At 44.3% G+C, this 21,085-nt stretch overlaps 1 long non-coding RNA gene across 1 annotated transcript; it reads right to left on the reverse strand.

The window, feature by feature from the left end:
• Positions 1-1,850: 1,850 nt before the first annotated feature.
• LOC134295454 (uncharacterized) lies at positions 1,851-20,240 on the reverse strand. Its single transcript, XR_010002024.1, has 3 exons — positions 19,967-20,240; positions 13,114-13,259; positions 1,851-2,594 (listed from the first exon to the last, which is right to left on the reverse strand). It is a non-coding gene; the product is annotated as an uncharacterized LOC134295454 (long non-coding RNA).
• Positions 20,241-21,085: the final 845 nt, after the last annotated feature.

Below are 21,085 nucleotides of genomic sequence, written 5' to 3' on the forward strand. Positions count from 1 at the left end.
GTGGGAGTTGAAATCCAAAACACCAGGAGGGCCAAAGTTTGCCCATGCCTGGTCTACACTGTAGAATTAATGACACTACTTCAACTGCTATAGCTCCATTCTATGGAATCATGGGACTTGTAGTTTTACAAGGCCTTTAGCTTCCTCCACCAAAGGGTGCTGTTGCCTCACCAAACAACAACTTCTGTGATTCCATAGCATGGAGCCATGGCAGTTAAAGTATGTCAAACATTGTTAATTCTACAGTGTAAATGCATCCATACCAAACCCAAATAGTGATGATCTCACCCACCAGCATTGTGTAAATATCAAACAGGTCTAACCTAAAGCAAGGAACTTTTTCCTTGAGTTTTAAAATTGTGTGGTTTGGGGTGCGGATGGGTGGGGGGAAGTTTAACTCTTATGTGGGGAATTTGGAGTAGTTTTCCCAACTTCTGTTGGCGTTATGTTACCTGTCCCATGCTACGGTGAGCATAGCATGGGCTATGTTTGAATAAAGCTAGAAAGCATGCTTTCTACACATACAGACAAAAAGGCTGTAATTGTTTGAGGAAAAGGCAAATATAAGCAGGGAAGCAGCTGGTAAACAAGGAAGGCAATGTGCAAAGGCCCAAAGGGTGGAGTAGTGAGTCTCAAGGAGAAGGCCTGTGTTTGTACACATTGCACAACCTCAGTCGCCAACACACCATTACTTTGCAGGAATCCTTAGAGCAGTACAGACAAACATGAGCCATAATCCTTTTGACTTTACACTTATGAATAATACAAGAGTATCTAGGAGATAAGATTACATAATCCTGCAAGAAGAAGTTATGTTCTTAAATCAGCTGTTTGCAAGAGGGTTCAAACATTTTGCAAGGCTGCACCTCCCATGTGGATCTGCATGTTGCCATTTAGCCTGTACTTCGGTGGTGACTACAGGGACAGAATTGATGAAGATCTGTACATAGCGATTTATTTGTTTTTATAGTGTTATCAGGGCCGGCCGGAGATATTTTTTAATGGGAAGCGGGGGTGCTGAAAAGCGCCCCCGCCACCCGCGCCCTGGCCCCGCCCAGCGTGCCCTGGCCCCGCCTCCCACGCTGCGTGGGAGGCGGGGCCAGGGCGATTAGTGAGGGGGGGCGGGGCCACAGTTGGCCCCGCCCCCGCCCAGCGTGGCCATTTTGCCCTTAGTAACAAACTAAGGGCAAAAATGGCTTCTCTGGCTGTGCGCATGCGCACAGCCAGAGAAGCCATTTTTGCCCTTAGTTTGTTACTAAGGGCAAAATGGCCTAGCTGTGCTGTGCGCACGCGCACAGCACAGCTAGGGCATTCGGGCCTGACTTCCTGGTCGCGGCCGGCGACCGCCCGGGCGATCGCCGGCCGCGACCAGGAAGTCAGGCCCGAATGGGCTATCTGCGCTGTGCGCACGGGCACAGCGCAGATAGCCCATTCGGGCCTGACTTCCTGGTCGCGGCCGGCGATCGCCCGGGCGGTCGCCGGCCGCGACCAGGAAGTCAGGCCCGAATGCCCTAGCTGTGCTGTGCGCGTGCGCACAGCACAGCTAGGCCATTTTGCCCTTAGTAACAAACTAAGGGCAAAAATGGCTTCTCTGGCATGCGCACAGCCAGAGAAGCCATTTTTGCCCTTAGTTTGTTACTAAGGGCAAAATGGCCTAGCTGTGCTGTGCGCACGCGCACAGCACAGCTAGGGCATTCGGGCCTGACTTCCTGGTCGCGGCCGGCGACCGCCCGGGCGATCGCCGGCCGCGACCAGGAAGTCAGGCCCGAATGGCGCCCCTAGCAGCCAGCGCCCGAGGCGGCCGCGTCCGCGGCCGCCTAGTAACAACCGGCCCTGAGTGTTATGTGAATTTAAGAACAGTTCACAAGGTGAATTTCCGGATGTCACTATTCCTTTTAGTCTCAAGTTCCTCACCACCACATTGGAAAAACAATGTAAATCAGAAAACTGGTCTATTTTTCAAGGATATTTAATGTCCTGTCCTAATGATGCCACCCCCTCTAAAGGGTTTTTTTTTAAGTGATAAAAATGCATTTCCCTTTCCAAGTCCAGCTCAAAAGCTGGTGCATGATCAGTTTTATCACTAGTAGTACTAATAAAGTTTGGTGTGGGTAAGAGGATATACAGTGGATTCACAGATGCAGTCATCCAAGACTTTCAAATCCCAAAATCAAACCTTAATTTTCACATTAGACACCATATTCCTAGGCCATTGTATATAATGGGACTTGAGCATCCATGGATTTTGGTATCCATGGGAGATCCTAGAACCAAACTCCAGCAGATATCAAGGGCCCGCTGCATTGAATCGTATCTGCCTCTTCTATTCCATTGATGTTATGCAAAACTACATGACCTGACTCTTTTTTTTTAAAAGCTGGGAAAACCACATACAGCATTTTTTTTTGCTCCTCTTCCTTCTGAATTAAAGCAAACATAGGCAAAGCACTTGAAATCCATTCTGTAAAACAGTTACAGTACCTGAAGATTTTGATTTCCTGCGAAAGAACCAAGAGGAGAATTGTGAAATATTTTATGGTGATGTTGGTGATGACAAAGTAACTGGAAAATTTAGAAGTATTCTTTTTGACACTCTGTCATGTAAAAAAAAAGGAAAAGAAAAAACATGTTTAGTTTGCAGTGGAAATATTATTGTAATTAATGGATTTCAGTGCTGTTCCATTATCCAGGCAGAGGCCACAAAGGGGCGCTACACAGAGAAGGATAGTTCATGGGTGGAGTTGAAGGAGGAAAACCATATTCCCCATTTTCACTGGTGATTCCCCCTCCCCACTTCCCATTTTATAAAAAAGGAAGGTTGTTTCCATGATGGCGACATGGGTGAGAGGAATAACAGGAAAACAGAGGGAAACGGTTTTACTCTTCCAACCTCCCTGTCCTCCTAAAATGGACTATCCTTCTCTGTCTAGCACGCCCTTGTGGCCTCTGCCTGGGAAATCGATCAGTACCTGGATTTCTATAGAAAGAAGATTTAGTATGCATTTCAATTTGACTTTATTAGTAGCTATTTACTAGAAGAAGAGAAGATGGGTGATGCATCAGGGAAAGCAGGTTGGAATAGTTTTTAAGAAGACTGTTTTAGTTGGGGTGTTTTCAACTTAAAATATTGATTTGGGTTTTTTTTCTATGTATGTTTGTATGCTATTTCCAAGATGGCTCCCACTTCCAGAGAACAGTGACTCCCACCAATGACGGATCTGGACCAAACTTAGTGCACAGACATCCAATGACCAACAGAAAATACTGGAGGGAGTTTTGAAGGTGGGTGGGTTCTGAATGGTGGGTGTTGTAGTTCACTCAGCATCCAGAGATCCTGACTCCCACTGATCATGGCTCTGGACCACACTTGGCACACAGAACCTCCATGACCAATTGACCTTTGGGGTTGGAAGCTATAGTTCACCCATATCTAGAGAGCACTGTGAACCTAACCAATGATGGATCTGGACCAAACTTGGCATGCATACTCAATGTGATCAACTTTGAATACTGCCATGGTTTGGGGGGAATTGACCCATGATGTTGGGAGTTGGGGTTCATTTACATCCTCACACATTTTCTAATGGGAGCATTTAAAAAAAAAACAAAAGCAAAACATGACTTTTTGGAATTAATAGTATTACATATTATCTAACCTAGGCATCGTGCATTGCCAGGTACCAAAACTGGTTCACAGTAAAATTACTCTTGTCATGCAAGCTTATAGAAGATAAAATGCTTTTTTCCACAAAGTTATTAACGGTCCAGAAGCCTTGCCCTCTTTTGCATCTGATCACACTGGTCTTCAGGTTTTGCATGTCAAACTAGTAACATTTAATAGATGAAGTGTAATATTTTTTTTCGTGTCAGGAGCGACTTGAGAAACTGCAAGTCGCTTCTGGAGTGAGAGAATTGGCCGTCTGCAAGGACGTTGCCCAGGGGACGCCTGGATGGTTTGATGTTTTACCATCCTTGTGGGAGGCTTCTCTCATGTCCCCGCATGGAGCTGGAGCTGATAGAGGGAGCTCATCCACGCTCTCCCCGGGTGGGATTTGAACCTGGTAGCTTGCAAATCAGCAGCCCAACCTTTAAGTCACAAGGCTTTAACCCACTACTCCATCAGGGGCTATGTTATATGTTCCCTCAAGATTTACATAATTTACAAGAAATATTAATAACGTTCAGGAGAGACTTAATATTATTGTATTGTATCAGAAATCCAAACCAGCATGGTGTAGAAATTTAAGTATTGGATTAGGGATCCACAAGTTGATGTGATCCATCAAGTCATTTCTGACATACGGCAAATCTAAGGCAAACCTATCACAGGGTTTTCTTGGCAAGATTTCTTCAGAAAAGGTTTGCCATTCCCTTCCTCTTAGGTTTAGAGAGACTGACTTGCACAAGGATTTCTATGGCCATGTAAGGATTTGAACACTGATCTCCCAGAATACTTGCTCAACACTCAAACCATTACACCTTATTGGTCTCTTATTGGAGACCAGGGTTCAAATCTCTACTCAGCCATGTATAATCACTGGGTGACCTTAGTCAAGTCACACTCTTTCAGACTAAAAGAAAGGCAATGGCAGACTTCCTCTAAACAATGAAAGAAAGCGCTGTGATAGGGTTGCCTTATGATCACCATAAGTCAGAACAACAACAAAGATCCTATTCCAGAATTAGGATAGTTCCCAAGATTTCTGCAAAATCTTCTTTTTTCCCTAAGAGAACAATACACTTTATTATGTCATGCAGTAAACTGAATATTTGGATAAGATACTGATCTTACTGCATTGCTTGCAGTGTTCTGTGCCTGTTGTTTGTCTAGATTTCCAAGAAGAAAAGGTAAACATGAAGAAGGCAGACTGTCTTATGTAGTTTACTGGATGAACCAGTATGGGATCATGCCCGTCCAATGTGGGATAGCATCCTGAATTCAAATCGGAGACCCCTGTACATGATCTAATTTTAAGTCCCCATCCTTCCCCCCTACCTTTCCTTTATTAGTATTCCTTGGCTAAGAAAACCCTAAGAAATGCATGTGTTCACCATACGTCCACAGGCAACTTGAAGGCACATACACACTAACATGTAGGTTGTACACCTTACAGTCATGCTAGTTCTAGGAGAAGAAGTGAATCTCATGATGGATAGTGATCTGTAGGTCCACTGCGGACAGGTCCAAGCTGGTGTGCAGCTGATGGCTGTGGTAAGCTAAAAAAAAACCTCACGTGACAAGGAAAAAGAGCATGAAAAATGTGCCTTGAGGAGGCGTGGCTTAGTGATTCAGTGAGAAATACAGACACCACACCTACTGTCAGGCTTCAAATGAATATTGTCCATGACGGAAGCTGTGTTGTCACAAAACCAGAAAAACCTTACAGAAATGGATTGAAATGATTTCCTTTACTGCTCTGTGTGTCTGAGTGTAAAAGAAAGATGAAATAATAGAAAAACGCAGAGATGTATATAAGGTTCAATTAAGATGGCTATATTTCCATGCTAGGGTTCCCACCAGCTGCCTCTAAACCTCCTTCACCAAATGCCTGTTTTCCTAGCTCCCTTTTTTGGTAAAGATCTTTGCCTTTTCCTATACTGCTCTCTATGGGCCAGACTGCTCTTGATCATACATAATTTCCAAACTTTCTCTTTCCTCTATATACACCAACAACATCACTGCTCAGCTTGTGGATTTAATATTTCATTCCTCCCCTCTCTTGGGTTCTTTTGTTAGCTCAACTGCCATTCTATTACATCCTTCCTGTTCCATATGTACGCTATGAAGAACCTCAGTCCCTTTCTAGGGTAACTGAATCATAATTGTGATAATTGTGAATGGCATAGCATTTGAAGTTGCTGCTCAGCAGGAAGAAAGTAAGTTATTGTACTTTTCAAAGTGGTAGGTTTTCTAAACAGCCTGAGCCCAGTTTACAATCTTCCTTTCTAACTTCTCAATATTGTAAGATGCTTAGAAAATAACCCATTCTGTATTCCACTTTAATCTGATTCCAAATTGGAGTAATGAGGAACAATCCAGGCTCAGCTTAAATTCTCATCCTAGGGAGGCCACTTGGGTCAGGGTTTGGCATGTTGTAGCCCTCGAACTAATTTAAAAGATCCTTTAAATGTACTGTAATTTTGAATATCTGGCAAGACTATCTTTTCTCTTTCCCTATGGTAGATTGGGAGGAAGGAAAAGAAGCAAGGAAAGAAAAAGAGAGGAAGGAACGAACAAAGGAAAAAGAAGCAGGTGCTGCACTCATGTTGGGCTCTGGCCACCAAGATTGTCTCAAGGAAATGGGGCCCTCAACAACAACAAAAGGATTTCACCTCTGTACTGTACTTACTCAATCTTCACTCAATGTAAAGAAGTTAAAGCCTCTAAGCATTTGCCAGGTTTGATATTTTAACTCCTTTGTTCTCCTCCCTTAATATTGTCCTCTAGTCTTCTCATTGCTGACTTTCAACTGTAATACAGAAGCCCCCGGTGGTGCAATGGATTAAACCTTTGTGCTGGCAGGACTGCTGAATGAAAAGTTGGTGGTTCAAATCCAGAGAGCAAGGTGAGCTTCCATCTGTCAGCTCTAACTCCCCATGTGGGAACATGAGAGAAGCCTCTCACGGGATGGTAAAACATCAAACATCTGGCATCTCCTTGCAGACGGCCAATTCTCTTACACCAGAAGCGACTTCAAGTTTTTCAAGTCTCTCCTGACACGGAAAAAAGCTATAATACAGTACTTTCTTTCATATTGCAGTCAAAACTGTTTTCAGTTTTGTAAGCCACTCCAAGAACTGTTTCAGGTTACGTGACACCGAATAAATGCACAGGGCCGGCACAGTGAAGTGGTTAAAGTGCTAGAATTGGACTGAGGTGATCTAGGTTCAAATACGCGTTCATGGAGATTTGACCATGAAGAATTTACCATGCGTGACCTTGGGTTAATGACAACCCACCTCACTGGGTTATCTGAGAGTAAAAATGGAAAGAAATGCCATGTATTTCTCTTTGAGCTAATGAGAGGAAAGGTAAAGTATGTTACAAATACCTAGCTAGATTAAGATAAGAAAAGAAAATGTCAGGTCATCCCTCTGGTCATGATTAGACTGTGGCAGCCTCCTCTCTCTCTGGCCTTCCGGCATCTGTTCTCTTTTTTTTATATCCCTAACTCTTCTACCAAAATAGCCCACTTCTGATGACATTCTAAAAATGGGAATCTCCTTCACATTCCTTCATTGGTTTCCCATCCCATTCGAAGCGCAAACTTTTTGTTTCTGCTTGTTAACCTTGCCCTGTCCTGCCTTTCTGCCTTTATCTGTCAATATGCTCACACTGTGACTTACTTCTGTTGTTGTAGCTCTGCTATTCCCAGGGTGCATATACATTGTAGGATTAATGTAGTTTGACACCATTTTAGCTTCCATAGTTCAACTAAATGGAATCGCGGGAGGTCTCTAGCCTCCTCTGCCAAAGAGTGCTGATGCCTCATCAAACTACAACTCCCAGAATTCCATAGAATCGAGTCATGACAGTTAATGTGGTGTCAAACTGCATTATTTCTACAGTGTAGATGGAAGTGTAGACTCACATAATCCAATTCAAAGCAGATAATGTGGATTATCTGCTTTGATAATCTGGATTGTATGGCAGCGTAGATCCAGCCTCAGTCACCACACTTTCCTGCACTCTTAATCCCACGCTTTACATTGTGTCTGGATTTTTCATGGTGCCTGTTCTGTTTTTTATGCAATCCCCGCTAAGAAGCACTTTGTTAAACCTCATGTGCAAACCTCAGTGCGTTGGGTCACATTCAACTTTCCTCGGTTGTCTTCCTTTCCACTGACATTTAAGACAGCAAGATCTCAGAGAGCAGAGATCTTTCTTTTTTGCTTCTGTAAACTGTCAGGTACACAGAACATCTGGTTCAAATGTAACAATAAAGCACAGTACTTCCCCAGTTCTGATGTTTATACTGTTCACAGTCTGGTCTGTGTCACACAGACAGCCCTGAGGAATTCAGCTCTGTTCCTTTAACCGTTCTTGTATCTTGATCTCATAGCTCCCCGTCTCCAGTTGGCTCCTCCAAAAACACACCCTTTTCTGCACTGGTAATAATCCACACACCCTGCTCTGCTGGTATTATTGTCCCCATGTGTTATCTTGTGTTTGTCTTGCTCTTATTTAAACCGTAAATGCTATAGGGCAGGGAACTTGTTTTATCTCTGTTTGTCAAACCCTGTGCATGAGGCTGCATAACTGCTTTTGATAATCCATAACAACCATAAAATAGGTCATTGTAGAAAAAAAAACAACAGATTAGTTATTGGAAGGTGTGGCTTCATCCTTGAGCACCACTTTCTGTCTTTTTTGCTTTAAAAAAGCCTTTGCCTAGGTGTGAGGATCATTTTTGGACAGAGGAATGGTTAGTGCCAACAAGCTGTTAACAAGGCTCTTAAGCCCATTGCTAATGCTGCTGCTTTTGTAGGTCTTACTGATTTTATTTATTTATTTATTACAGCATTTCTACCCCGCCCTTCTCACCTGGTATGGGGACTCAGGGTGGCTTACAATATAAAACCCATATATAAACAGTTACAGTAATATTTCAACTCAATTTAAAATTAGATTACATTAAAAACATTCATAAATACACATATAAATAAATATTTAGGCATTTTCTGAGTCCACAATTGGTCTGTCAATTACATCCTGAGCCATATGCTATAATTAATACTGTCACTATTGATTGAAAGCCTGGTCCCACAGCCAAGTCTTAACTTTTTTCCGAAAGGAGAGGAGGGAGGAAGCCTGTCTGATTTCACTGGGAGGGCATTCCATAGGCAGGGGGGCCACCACTGAAAAGGCCTTGTCTCTCGTCCTCGCCAGCTGCACCTGTGAGGCTGCGGGACCGAAAGCAGGGGCTCTCCTGAAGATCTTAAATCACATGGTGGGTCATAGCGGGAAACACGTTCAGACAAGTAAGCTGGGCCGGAACCGTTTAGAGCTTTATAGGCTAAAGCCAGCATTTTGAATTGTGCTCGGAAGCTGATCGGCGGCCAGTGGAGCTGGCATAACAAAGGAGTAGTACGTTCCCTGTACACCGCTCCGGCTATCAACCTGGCTGCCTCCTGTTGGACTAGTTGAAGCTTCCGAACAGTCTTCAGAAGCAGCCCCACGTAGAGTGCGTTGCAGTAGTCTAATCTGATCCTTTGCTGCACTATTATCCTCTTGAGTCTGTTGCCTTTTAGTGCGACTAATAAGAGCAATTTGTTGACCCCTTTAAATTACATTTGAAACACCGTCAGATCCCAAATCTGAAAGAGTAACCCCAAACACAGTGCCCTGATTGGTAATATCTTCCTGTTGAAATACATCAGAAGTGGAGAAGCCTGTAAGATGTGAGTGATGATAACTGTGAACTGTTTCACACATTCGTCACTAATGTTTTTCCACTTGATGAACCTTGGGGCTCTTTCCCGTGTAGGGGTGTCACATAGGATGCCACATCTCACACACTGAGCCATCAAAATAGAACCAAATTTCTTATTGTACCTTTAAGAGAATTGAAATCCTAAGGAAGCACAATAGGATTCCTTTCCATTGCTAAATCCTAGCTCTGTCTGCTGGGATGTCAGTCTGAGAAAATATGCTTGAGTGTAGCTTTGATGCCATAAACCTGTACATTTTGTTTGGAATGAATTTCATCAAACTCAGTGAAATTAAGCTGTAAATATATACATAAAACCAAGCTGTTTTTGTGTTTGTACAAAATGTACCCATCTCTATTGCAGCTTTGTTCTCATCGTTGTATACACCCATTTACTTCCCTGAGCAATATGGCACCTTTGAGAGGCAGTGGTGTTTTTGCTTAGGCAGGCATTTACAAAAGAACTGAGACTCCATCACTACCACCTGCTTTTCTTCCAATGTCCAAAGGCTGCTAGAGCCAACTGCACCCCTCTGTTCCTTGCTGTTCCTCTTTGCTGTGCATAATGGATGTGACCCAGGAACCTTCCCCTCCCTGCAATGCCTTGCCACCAAAGAGAGAAATATACTCTTATTGGTTGCATCCGCATTGCACAATGATAGCAGCCTAATGCTGCTTTAATCACCAGGCTCTGTCCTATGGCATCCTGGGATTTATAGTTGTGTGACGTCCTAAGAATTTCCTTGCGAACTCCTCTGATAGTAGAGAATATATTCATGAATCTACAAATCCAAGGCAACATTCAATGGACTCCTGAGATCGGCATTATAGGGGGGAGAATTTCCAATTCTCAGTCTCTTAATACCTTATTCCGTTGGCAGTTAATGTGGGATCACAGTACTATAACATAGCCCCCGGTGGAGTAGTGGGTTAAAGCCTTGTGACTTGAAGGTTGGGCTGCTGATCTGCAAGCTACCAGGTTCGAATCCCACCCGGGGAGAGCGCGGATGAGCTCCCTCTATCAGCTCCAGCTCCATGCAGGGACATGAGAGAAGCCTCCCACAAGGATGGTAAAACATCAAAACATCTGGCGTCCCCTGGGCAACGTCCTTGCAGACGGCCAATTCTTTCACACCAGAAGCAACTTGCAATTTTTCAAGTCTCTCCTTACACGAAAAAAAATCTTTGCCTTGTAGGATTCTTTGGAAATACAGTATATTCTGTGAAGGACCGTTATAGATCTCTTCCACACAGCAGCATGCTGCTAAAAACACTACACTGCAAAATCAAAATATTTTTCTCTCCTGGTCACCGGCTGCCACATGGAGGGGAGAGTAGCTGAAGGGAAGTTGCGGGGGGGGGGGGGTGCCTACACTGAGCTCCCAAAAGCAGCCCCTTCCATAGGTATCAAATCTAGCAGGAGGCTTGTCTGTGTGGAGCCAAACACTTCTCTTCACCGAGAAAGGAGTCTGACTCCTTCCTCTGAGGAGAGAAGCAACTGGAGCCTAGCTGCATTTCCTTCCCCAGCGAAATGAGTCGGGTTTCTTTCTCAGTGCACAGAAACACAACCAGGCTCCAGTCAATTTTGTCCTCCATGAAAGGACACAGACTTTCTCAGCAGACAAAAATGTAGACAGGCTTCCGTCATGTCTGTCCCCCAAGAAAGAGGCAGTTTCCTTTTTCAGTGGGCAGAAATGCAGCCTGATTTGGGTCGCTTCTCTCTGCAAAAAGGATTCCTTTCTTGGCAGACAGAATCACAACCAGACTTCCATCACTTCTCTTTACAGATGAAAGAGGCAGATACCTCTTTTTAGAGAGAAACATATGGCTCTGTACACCTGGGCTCTACACTGGATTTAGCAGTTGGGAGGGGAGTAGCTTTTAGGAGCTCAGTGTGGTTAGTTTGTTCCCCTGAACTAGCAGCCCTACTGTATTTTTGTGCTGGATACAGGATTCTGATACTTGATGTTATTAATTTCTCCTAATTAAATCTGATTTTATGCTGTTTTGAAAAAGAACCTATTGCTGATGGCACTACCTTTAAAACCTTTTTTTTTGTATACAGCATGAACCTTGCACCTGCAGGGATACATTCTCAGATTCCCATGGATATGTGAAACCATAGTTCATAGCAAACCCTATTGAAATGAAGAACATCTGGTACAAAAACAGCATAGAGTTAAACTGGAGGATTTAGGCAATGCCTAGTGTGAACACATTTTGACATATGTGGAGAAATGATGCCATGGGTAGTGGTCCCACAGATATGGGAGTTGTAGTGTGCTTCATCTTCAACATTAGCAAGTTTACGGTATTGGCTTGATGCTATATTTTAAAATAGGCAGATTTGGGAAATACTTTCACTTTAATATAGATTGGTTTAACTGTCTGTTTACTTTGTGTATAATCTATCATGAGCCCTAAGATTTCACCAGACATTCATTACACATTTTGAAATCTGATTTTTTGCAGCTTTAAAGGATACTAGAGACTTCTCCCTTATAAATAACAACAACAACAAAATCCCAATACCGTGAGATTCTGTGGTCACGATTACAATGCCAATTCATGAATTTTTACAAAGTTAGTGAATAGATGCATTGCATGGTCAGTGCACACTACCAGTTTGTATCATGTCCATTCATTTTGTCAGTTCAATAGATTTGTATGCATGGGAGCCCATGAATGGCTGAGAATCTTTATGCAGGTGGGCTACCTTAGCATTGTAGCCCATAGCATATAAATGGCTCACTGCAGATATAATCCATCTCAAAATGACTGAGACATGTAAGTGATGTGTTACCTGTGTGTGTTTTATTTAACAGTAGCTTTCAAGAGAACATACAGAATCAGTCCCAGAACATTGGGTAAGAAGCCTACGAGAGGCATGAGAGCCAAGCAGAGCTACTGATGTGTGGGAAAAAGCTCCCTGTGCTTGAACATAATAAGGGAGTATGTAATAATAATTACTGTTATTGTAATAAGGGCTGGGTGACTATCTGAGAAAAAGGTGTCTGGCAATAACCTCGGCTTGGTTTGTTTTCATCTGTGAGTAAAATAGTAGTTATGTACATACGGCAATAATACCCATGGCAGAACACTGGCAAGCCACCAACTATGCACCATTCTGCTCAAGCGTATGTAGGTTAAGCCAAACAATTAATTGAATTTGGCATACATCCTGACCCTATACTGTGCTGACAGTCTGAAGCAGAGCATGGAATCCAGTTCCCAGAACTGCCACAAAGACATACCTTGAAACTCATTGCTTTCTGCAGAGCTGGAAGTTAACCGTAACCCCTTATCAAAGAAGTAGAAAGCATTGGATTTGCTACAGCAAATCCATATTGCAAGTACCTATGTCATAAGTTAGCAGAACATGATGGTTTTAAATTATGGGAAAGGAATGAGAAAGAGAAAATCTTGTGGGGGGGGGGGGGAGTCATATAATAGAGGCCACTAGGGTAGCCCCATGGAATAGATAATAAGTTACCAAACTATCCCAGTCCTTTAGATTTCAGGGCCAAAACCTGAGACCAAGGACAACTTCTGCTGATGCGGGAGGTCCACCAGTGATGTCATGGAACACGATATTTTACTTATCAGCTCATCGTTACACAGTGTGCCATTCAAAAAATTCCAAATCTTACAAACGAAGAAACATTAATATACATATACATACAGTTTTCAAAACAGTGTCTCACTCTGGTGACTAGAGAAGAGGGTTCAGGCCATAGAATCGGAGAACCTTAGATAGGTGCAACTTCAGGATTACTCATCCGTTTATTCCATTTATATGTCACTCTGCTGTCCATGTGGGAGAATCAGCTAAAACCAGAGGATGCAATTTAGAAAAGAAATTTTTAAAAATCATCACATTAAAGCCACTGCTTACAAAGAGTATAGAAACCATACAAGACAGAAATTAAGTATGGATTAAAATAGACTGAAGCCTGAACTATAAATTTTCTTTTATTTCAACATTTATATCCTGTCCCATATCTGAACATCTCAGTGTGTTGTATAATAAAAATAACCTAATTAATTTCACAGGATCATAGAAATTGCAAGGGCCATCTGATATAGAAATTTATTTTATTATTCTATTTAAATATTCATTTTAATTGTACATTGTTTTTAAGGCATCAAATAGTTGCCAGTTTGTAAAGCCGCCTTGAGTCCCCTTCAAAGCAGAGAAAGGTGGGGTAAAAATGTTGTAAATAAACAAATAAATGGATACAGTACATGTAAGATTGGCTTACAAAACATGTTTTGGTGGTTATATATCAAACTACAGGGAGATATATACTGTATACTGTTTTATGTATATTAATGCTTAATGTAAATCGTTCTTAACTGCTTTTATGTTTTACTGTTACTGTTAGTTTTTATCAGCATTAATTTTTGCCAGACCTGTAAGCTGCCTTGAGTCCCTTCAGGTGAGAAAGGCGGGATAGAAATGAAGTAAATAAATAAAATTATATATACACACACACACACACACACACACACACACACACACATATACACATACACACACACACACACATGCATGCTTTGGCCCAGAAGCACAAGGTATCATTCATTTCAGGTAAGAAAAAATGTATTCTACAAAGGGTCCAGGAACTGATCCTCATGTAAAATGTGGACCTACTTTGTGTGTGTGTGTGTGTGTATTCACACACACACACACACACACACACACACACACACACACACACATATGGTGAAATAAAGAGAAACAATTAAAGAAGGAAACCCATGCCTGCATCGACTCACACTATGCCTTCCAAAACTACAGGGGCCTGTCAGGTGCTTCATGCTTTCCCTATTTCTACCATTTCAGGCAGGCAGCATCAATGCATGGCCCTAGTGGTCTCTTCCAACTCTATGTTTCTATGTTTCTGATGACACCATCATATTTATCAAGACTACGCAAGACTGTTAAACTGCATTTAGTTTTGTGAGTCATAACTTGTGAAGGGTTGAACTGTAGCTGAAACACAGTAAGTTTACAATGTGTTCTTTGTGATCATTTTTTTTAAAGCACAGGGTCACTGAATGTTTGCAATACAAAACTGAGGGAGATTGCTTCATGCACTTCCGGCCCAGTTTCTAATGAGTGCCTTTGAAAGCCGAGACCTTTCTTGTTATTAGACCTTGGCTTACTATAGGAATTTTATCCTTCTTGTGAATGACGGAGGTGATTACTCATCACTGGAAAGATAAATCCTTGTGGACATTCCTTTATCCTCAGGGTAACCCACTGATGTGGAAGGGAAGCCCATATGACCTGCTGAGATATGCGCTCACCAGAGCAGGAATATGGTTTTGTTTTGCAGAGTTGGTAAGGAAGGAGGTGGGGTTTCAACTCCCCAGATTTCCCCATAGGTTCTGGAAGTTGGAGTCCAAATTAGTACTTTCTCCAGAGTTCAGGCAGAGGGGGTAATGTCATTGTTGAGTGAAAGGTTGCAGGCCCGAGGTGGTAATAATAATAATAATAATAATAATAATAATAATAATAATAATAATAATACTTTATTTGTATTCCGCCCTATCTGCCCGAGGGGAGTCAGGGCAGATTCCAAACACAGACACAAGGCAAACATTCAATACCTAGAAACAACAAACACAGATAAAAGTAAAGGTTTCCCTTTCCGGCTCTTGAGGAGTGGTTCCATCTCCTGCTCTGGGGGTTGGTGATCATCTCCATTTCTCAGCCGAAGAGCCGTTGTTGTCCGTAAACACCTCCTAAGTCATGTGGCTGGCATGAATGCATGGAGCCAGGGCCGTCCGGAGATAATTTTTAATGTTAAGCGGGGATGCTGAAAAGCGCCCCCGCCACCGGCCCTGCCTCCCACGCCCTGGCCCCGCCCAGCATGCCCTGGCCCCGCCTCCCACGCAGAGTGGGAGGCGGGGCCAGGGCGAATAGTGCGGGAGGCGGGGCCAGAGTTGGCCCCACCCCCCTGCCCAGCGTGCCCTGGCCCCGCCTCCCACGCAGCGTGGGAGGCGGGGCCAGGGCGAATAGCGTGGGAGGCGGGGCCAGAGTTGGCCCCGCCTCCCACGCTATTCGCCCTGGCCCGTCTGGCCTTTTCTAGCTGGCCAGACTGCAGCGGAGGTCCCTCCAGGTGTCAGGACCCAGGCTGCAGAGCACCAATAACCATGCGCAGAGACCAGAATCTATCTAATATCTTTATTAAAGGAATATATAAAGTCAATAAAAACAAGTGAAGAATATAGTTCAGAAGTAGACCTTTCAGGAAAGGTCAAATATAGTCCAGGACAACAATGTCCAATATGTGATATTAGAGTCCAAAGTTATAATCCAATAACCGAAACACACACTTTGCCAAGCAAAGTGTGGGGAAATGACAGGGTCCTTTAGTCCAATTGAGCTTGACAGCAAGGCTGGAAGCAAACTAGATTCTTGGCAAACAAGGCTTGATACGTGGCAACAAGAGGCAAGAAGCAAGAACGAGGTCCGTGGCAAGATCCGAGGACAAGGCAGGCTTGGAACTAGAACAAGGTCCGTGGCAAGGTCCGGGAAACAGGGAACTGGAGTAGCGTAGTCCACACACGATCTCACTCCCGAAGCTGACGAATTGACTCCGCAAGGATTTCCTTGTGGGTAAACACCTATATAGGATCTTGTTTTCCCGCCAAGGAACACTTTCCCTGGGGAACAAGAAACGAAACCCATACTGTGTCCAGATGCATGACTCCTTAAGATTTCCCAAGGGAAACAGGCTTAATCAGCTAATTGTCTGGCAGCAATCCTGGTGCTTCTGCGATTCGCCTCCCTAGCGCCTCTATCTCGATTATAATAATCCCGGCGAGAAAATGGGGGAGATTTCTGCTCAAGGCTTGTTTGGCTGACTTCTTGTGGGCAAACATCTTGCAGGTGCAAGGGCTCCAATTCTGGCTGAAACAGTGGGAAACCCAAGTTTTCCTCTTCATCTGCCACAATAGTACTAGGAACGGGACTACATGGCCCATGAGTCATCACACCAGGCCGCGATTGCGGCCTGGAGGGACCTCTGCTGTAGTCTGGCCAGCTAGAAAAGGCCAGACGGGCGAGCGGGAGTAGCGTGGGTGCCAAGGCCAACTCTGGCGCCGCCCCCCCCCCCCGCCCAGCGTGGGAGGCGAGGCCAGGGCACGCTGGGCGGGGGGGGGCGGCGCCAGAGTTGGCCCCGCCACCCACGCTACTCCCGCTCGCCCGTCTGGCCTTTTCTAGCTGGCCAGACTGCAGCGGAGGCCCCTCCAGGCCGCAATTGCGGCCTGGAGGGACCTCTGCTGCAGTCTGGCCAGCTAGAAAAGGCCAGACGGGCCAGGGCAAATAGCGTGGGAGGCGGGGCCAACTCTGGCCCCGCCTCCCATGCTATTCGCCCTGGCCCCGCCTCCCACGCTGCGTGGGAGGCGGGGCCAGGGCACGCTGGGCGGGGGGCGGGGCCAGAGATGGCCCCGCATCTCACACTACCCCCGCTCGCCCGTCTGGCCTTTTCTAGCTGGCCAGACTGCAGCGGAGGTCCCTCCAGGCCGCAATTGCGGCCTGGAGGGACCTCCGCTGCAGTCTGGCCAGCTAGAAAAGGCCAGACAGGCCAGGGCGCACTGGGCGGGAGGCCCAGCCTGACGGCGCCCCCCCGGACCTGCACCCGAGGCGGAGGCCTCACGTGGCCTCCATAGTGGGGCTGGCCCTGCATGGAGCACTATTTACCTTCCCGCTGAGGTGGTACCTATCTCCTCACATTTGTATGTTTTTGAACTGCTAGGTTGGCAGAACCTGGCACTAACAGCAGGAGCCCACCCCGTCCCGTGGATTCGAACCACCAACCTTCTGGTCAGTAAGTTCAGCAGCTCAGTGGTTTAAACTGGGGTTGTTTGTTTTGATCTTTTACATAAAGAATGTGAGGCAGACAAAAACTTAAGACTCTGTCCTCTACAAAAGTGTGAGGCAGAGAAGTGACAAGAACTGTAGTAATGGGCAAAATGGATTTGTATCCGGAATGATCAACCCCAGACTTTAAGAGGTTTTAATACTCCTTATTAAAAGAGATTGCATAAAAAAGAGTTTCATCAGGTTTAGCTTTTCCTATCATATTGTTTGTCGACATCGTATCTAATAGTATATTTTTCTTCTTTATAACACTGAAATGCAAAATACGGTAGCCCTCTCTGCATGTTATTGATTTTTTTATTGCTGTCCTTCTCCTAGTATGGGAACTGAAGCAATTTATAAAGGCTAAAGCTAAGATAAATTAAAAATTCAATGATAATAAAAGGATTTTTTTTAAAAACCAACAAACAGGTAAATGAATAATTACATTGAAACACCATTTGATTTCAATAACAATTCAGTAAATATTGCAGCAATAAGACCATAAAAGATTACATGAAACTAATTAATCTTTAAATGTTTGTCTGAATGAAAAGGTCTTTGGTTGCTGGCAAAAAACAGGCCCAGCCTACCTGCCCATTGAGACAAATTTCACAGGCCAGGAGCAGCCGCTGAGAAAGCTCTCTCTTGATCTCTCACCGGAAGGGCTTGTGATGGGCCCAGAGCCGGCCCTAGGTATTTTTCAAGTGTAGGTGAACAGAATTTTGGCGCCCCTCCCCCAAACCAATCACTGAAAAATAAAAGCGTTGGATAAAGCGAAAATGTTGGATAATAAGGAGAGATTAAGGAAAAGCCTATTAAACATCAAATTACATTAAGATTTTACAAATTAAGCACCAAAACATCATGTTTTACAACAAATCAACAGAAAAAGCAGTCTCGACTGTGCCCCCATATGTTTTGCGCTCCAAGCGACCGCTTAATTCGCCTCATTGTTGGACCGGCTCTGGATGGGCCCATCTCCATGGTTCTTAGAACTTGAGCAGGTTCATACAGGGAGATGCAATTTTCACATAGTCAGGTCCTAAGCCATATAAGGCTTTGTAAGTTCTAACCAGGACTTTTAAGTTGTGTCCAGAAATGTATGGGTCGCAAGTGTAGCTGTTTCAACAGGGCACTCCTATGCTCTCCATAATTGACCCCCGTCAGCCTTCTGGACATAGTGTTTTGTACCTGTTGAAATTAAGGAACAGTTTCCAAAAGTGATCTGATGTAGAGTGCCTTGCAAACAGGTTGTGATCAAGGCATGTGTCACTGTAACCAGATCTAACCCTTGACAGTGCAAATGTACTCCTGGCCACTACTGGAACTCAACCATCAAGCTGTGAGCCTGGGATTTCAGGGGAAGCATAACCTCATCCAGGAGTCTCCGGTGGCGCAGCAGATTAAACCGCTGAGCTGCTGAACTTGCTGATTGAAAGATCGGCAGTTCAAATCTGGGGAGCGGGATGAGCACCCACTGTTAGCCCCAGCTTTTGCCAACATAGCAGTTTGAAAACATGCAAATGTGAGTAGATCAATAGGTACTGCTCTGGCGGGAAGGTAACAGTGCTCCATGCAGTCAGTCTCGCCACATGACCTTGGAGGTGTCTATGGACAACGGCTTAGAAATGGAGATGAGTACCATCCACCAGAATCGGACACAACTAGATTTAATGTCAGGGGAAAACCTTTACCTTTCCTATAACCTCATCCAGCACATGATATTCCTATTGAATGACCTGCTTTTCAAGTGACAAGGAGCGTGTGAGAGGCGGAATTCCATGTTCTGAAAAAGTCTGGCAAGAGAACACTGTTAAAGTTCTTCACCTTTCCTATAGCAAATGTCACTGAAGGGAAACGTTCAGCCGGCTGACAGATCGCAAGATGCTGCCTCTCACTTTAAAGACTCACAAGCCACAGAAAAGGATGTAACTGCTGTACCTCCCACCCCTTGTTTCCACAGACCCGGTCCCCCTGCCGCTGTGAGTCCTAGTTCTAGCAGGCAGGATGCTACGCAATGAGTCTGGGGGAGGAGAAACCACAGCTGCATCCTCTGTTGTGGCTGCCGAGCTGTGAAAAAGACAGGTGAGATTTCCAGGTTGCGACCTGGTAACAGAGGGAGGAAGCCAGTGCCTCTATCTCACAACGTTACTTCCTCATCCCTGGAACTTGCAGCTTCATCTTTTAAGCATTGCACAGTTCATTGACTGTATTAAGACCACCGGCTTTACAACTTGTGGATGTAGGGGAGCAAAAAACAGTATTGAGGGGATCCAACATTTTCTAAACAAGCTAATTCAATAAGTCCAGGTGTGCTTTGATCCATAGATGTGCGTTAGTCAGAAAGGGTACATTTTCTTTGCTGTAAAGCAGTTGCCAGGTGAAGGTTCTGATAAGCATGTTGCAAACCTACCCGAAGAAAGCCAAATCAAGCCAATTAAATAGAGGCTGTCGAACTCTGTGTGGTATCATTGATAAGTAGGACAAAATGAGGTTATGATAAGCAAGAACAAGGAAAATGGTGTTTTGTACGGCTTTCACCCCCCCCCCCCCCCCCCCCCCGCCATAGCTGATTATTAGATGTTTAAAGTCTTTTGAAGCAGGCTAATAAGATTTGCAAGAATGACTCACAGATCATACAAGATAAGTCAGGTCTAACCTGTTTGGTCTCTCTCTCTTGCTCAATGACATGTTGAAAAGCAGTGACAACAGCTTTCTCTCAGGGCTTGAAAAGCTATTTAATAACTTCTGATTCACAGAGTTCATTTCAAGTATTCTAGCTCACAATAGACAATTGTTCTGCAGTAGAATTTTGGGTTGGACTTCCTTCTGCAGGTCATGGTTTGTTGCTTGGTGCTCGTTTCCTTTCCCATTTGCACAGAAATAAACCCCCAACACCTGTGAATAGGAGTTATTTTCAAGTTGAGTTTTTAAAGTGAAGTGGAGACTTCCACTGTTGCTGAGACCTCTCCACAAGGCACAAGGCCACCAACGTCTTGACTGAAAATAAGGGAATCAAATGGCCTTCCTCAAAAGTTGCCCTCCCTGATCTACAAGCCTTATCTTTTTTAGTACAGTATATGAGGAAATCGTGCAGCCCAACATTGCTGGACTATAATTCCTGGGATTCCTCAGCATTGGCTGTGCCAGATATGGCTGCTGAAACTTGCAGTCCAATAACACCTGCCGGGTTATGTGATTCCAACTCCTGATGGCAGTTGATAAGATAGCAGCAGGTGGCAAATGCCTAATGAAAGAGGGGACCAAAGTGGCATGGGGTGTGTACTCCTTTCAACATCTATATCTCGTATTCTTTCAGGAGGGCAAAGAGAATGGGAAGAACTGGCAGCTAGACAAATGATGTTTAACTGAGTGTGGGTGTCTTTTTTAGGAGGAAGGGGTGTCTACATTTTTAATATGTTTATGAAGGGCAAAAAATTCATCTAGGGAGGCTTTCTTCACCACTGCATGGGAAGTGTCACTGCCAACATGTGCCCCAGTTTGGGGTCAAGGGAGAGTGGAGGCTGTTGAAGTCATCAGATTGGACTGCCATTTTATCACATTTGCTGAATTCCACTGAGTACTACACTTAAATTTCAGGAAGCCACGGTTCTCATCACATTAGTTTGTCTTCAAGTGTAGGATAGAGCATTCTTTGTGTATTTTAAGCGTGGGGGCCAGCATTCTTTTCAAACGTTTGACGAGGTGGTGGGAAAGTGAATTTTTGGTAATGATCTGGATGTTTGGCCAATTTGCCATTTGTTGCTCCCAGGCTTAA

Source organism: Anolis carolinensis, chromosome 1 (assembly GCF_035594765.1).
Source record: "Anolis carolinensis isolate JA03-04 chromosome 1, rAnoCar3.1.pri, whole genome shotgun sequence".
Classification (NCBI taxonomy): Eukaryota; Metazoa; Chordata; class Lepidosauria; order Squamata; family Dactyloidae; genus Anolis; species Anolis carolinensis.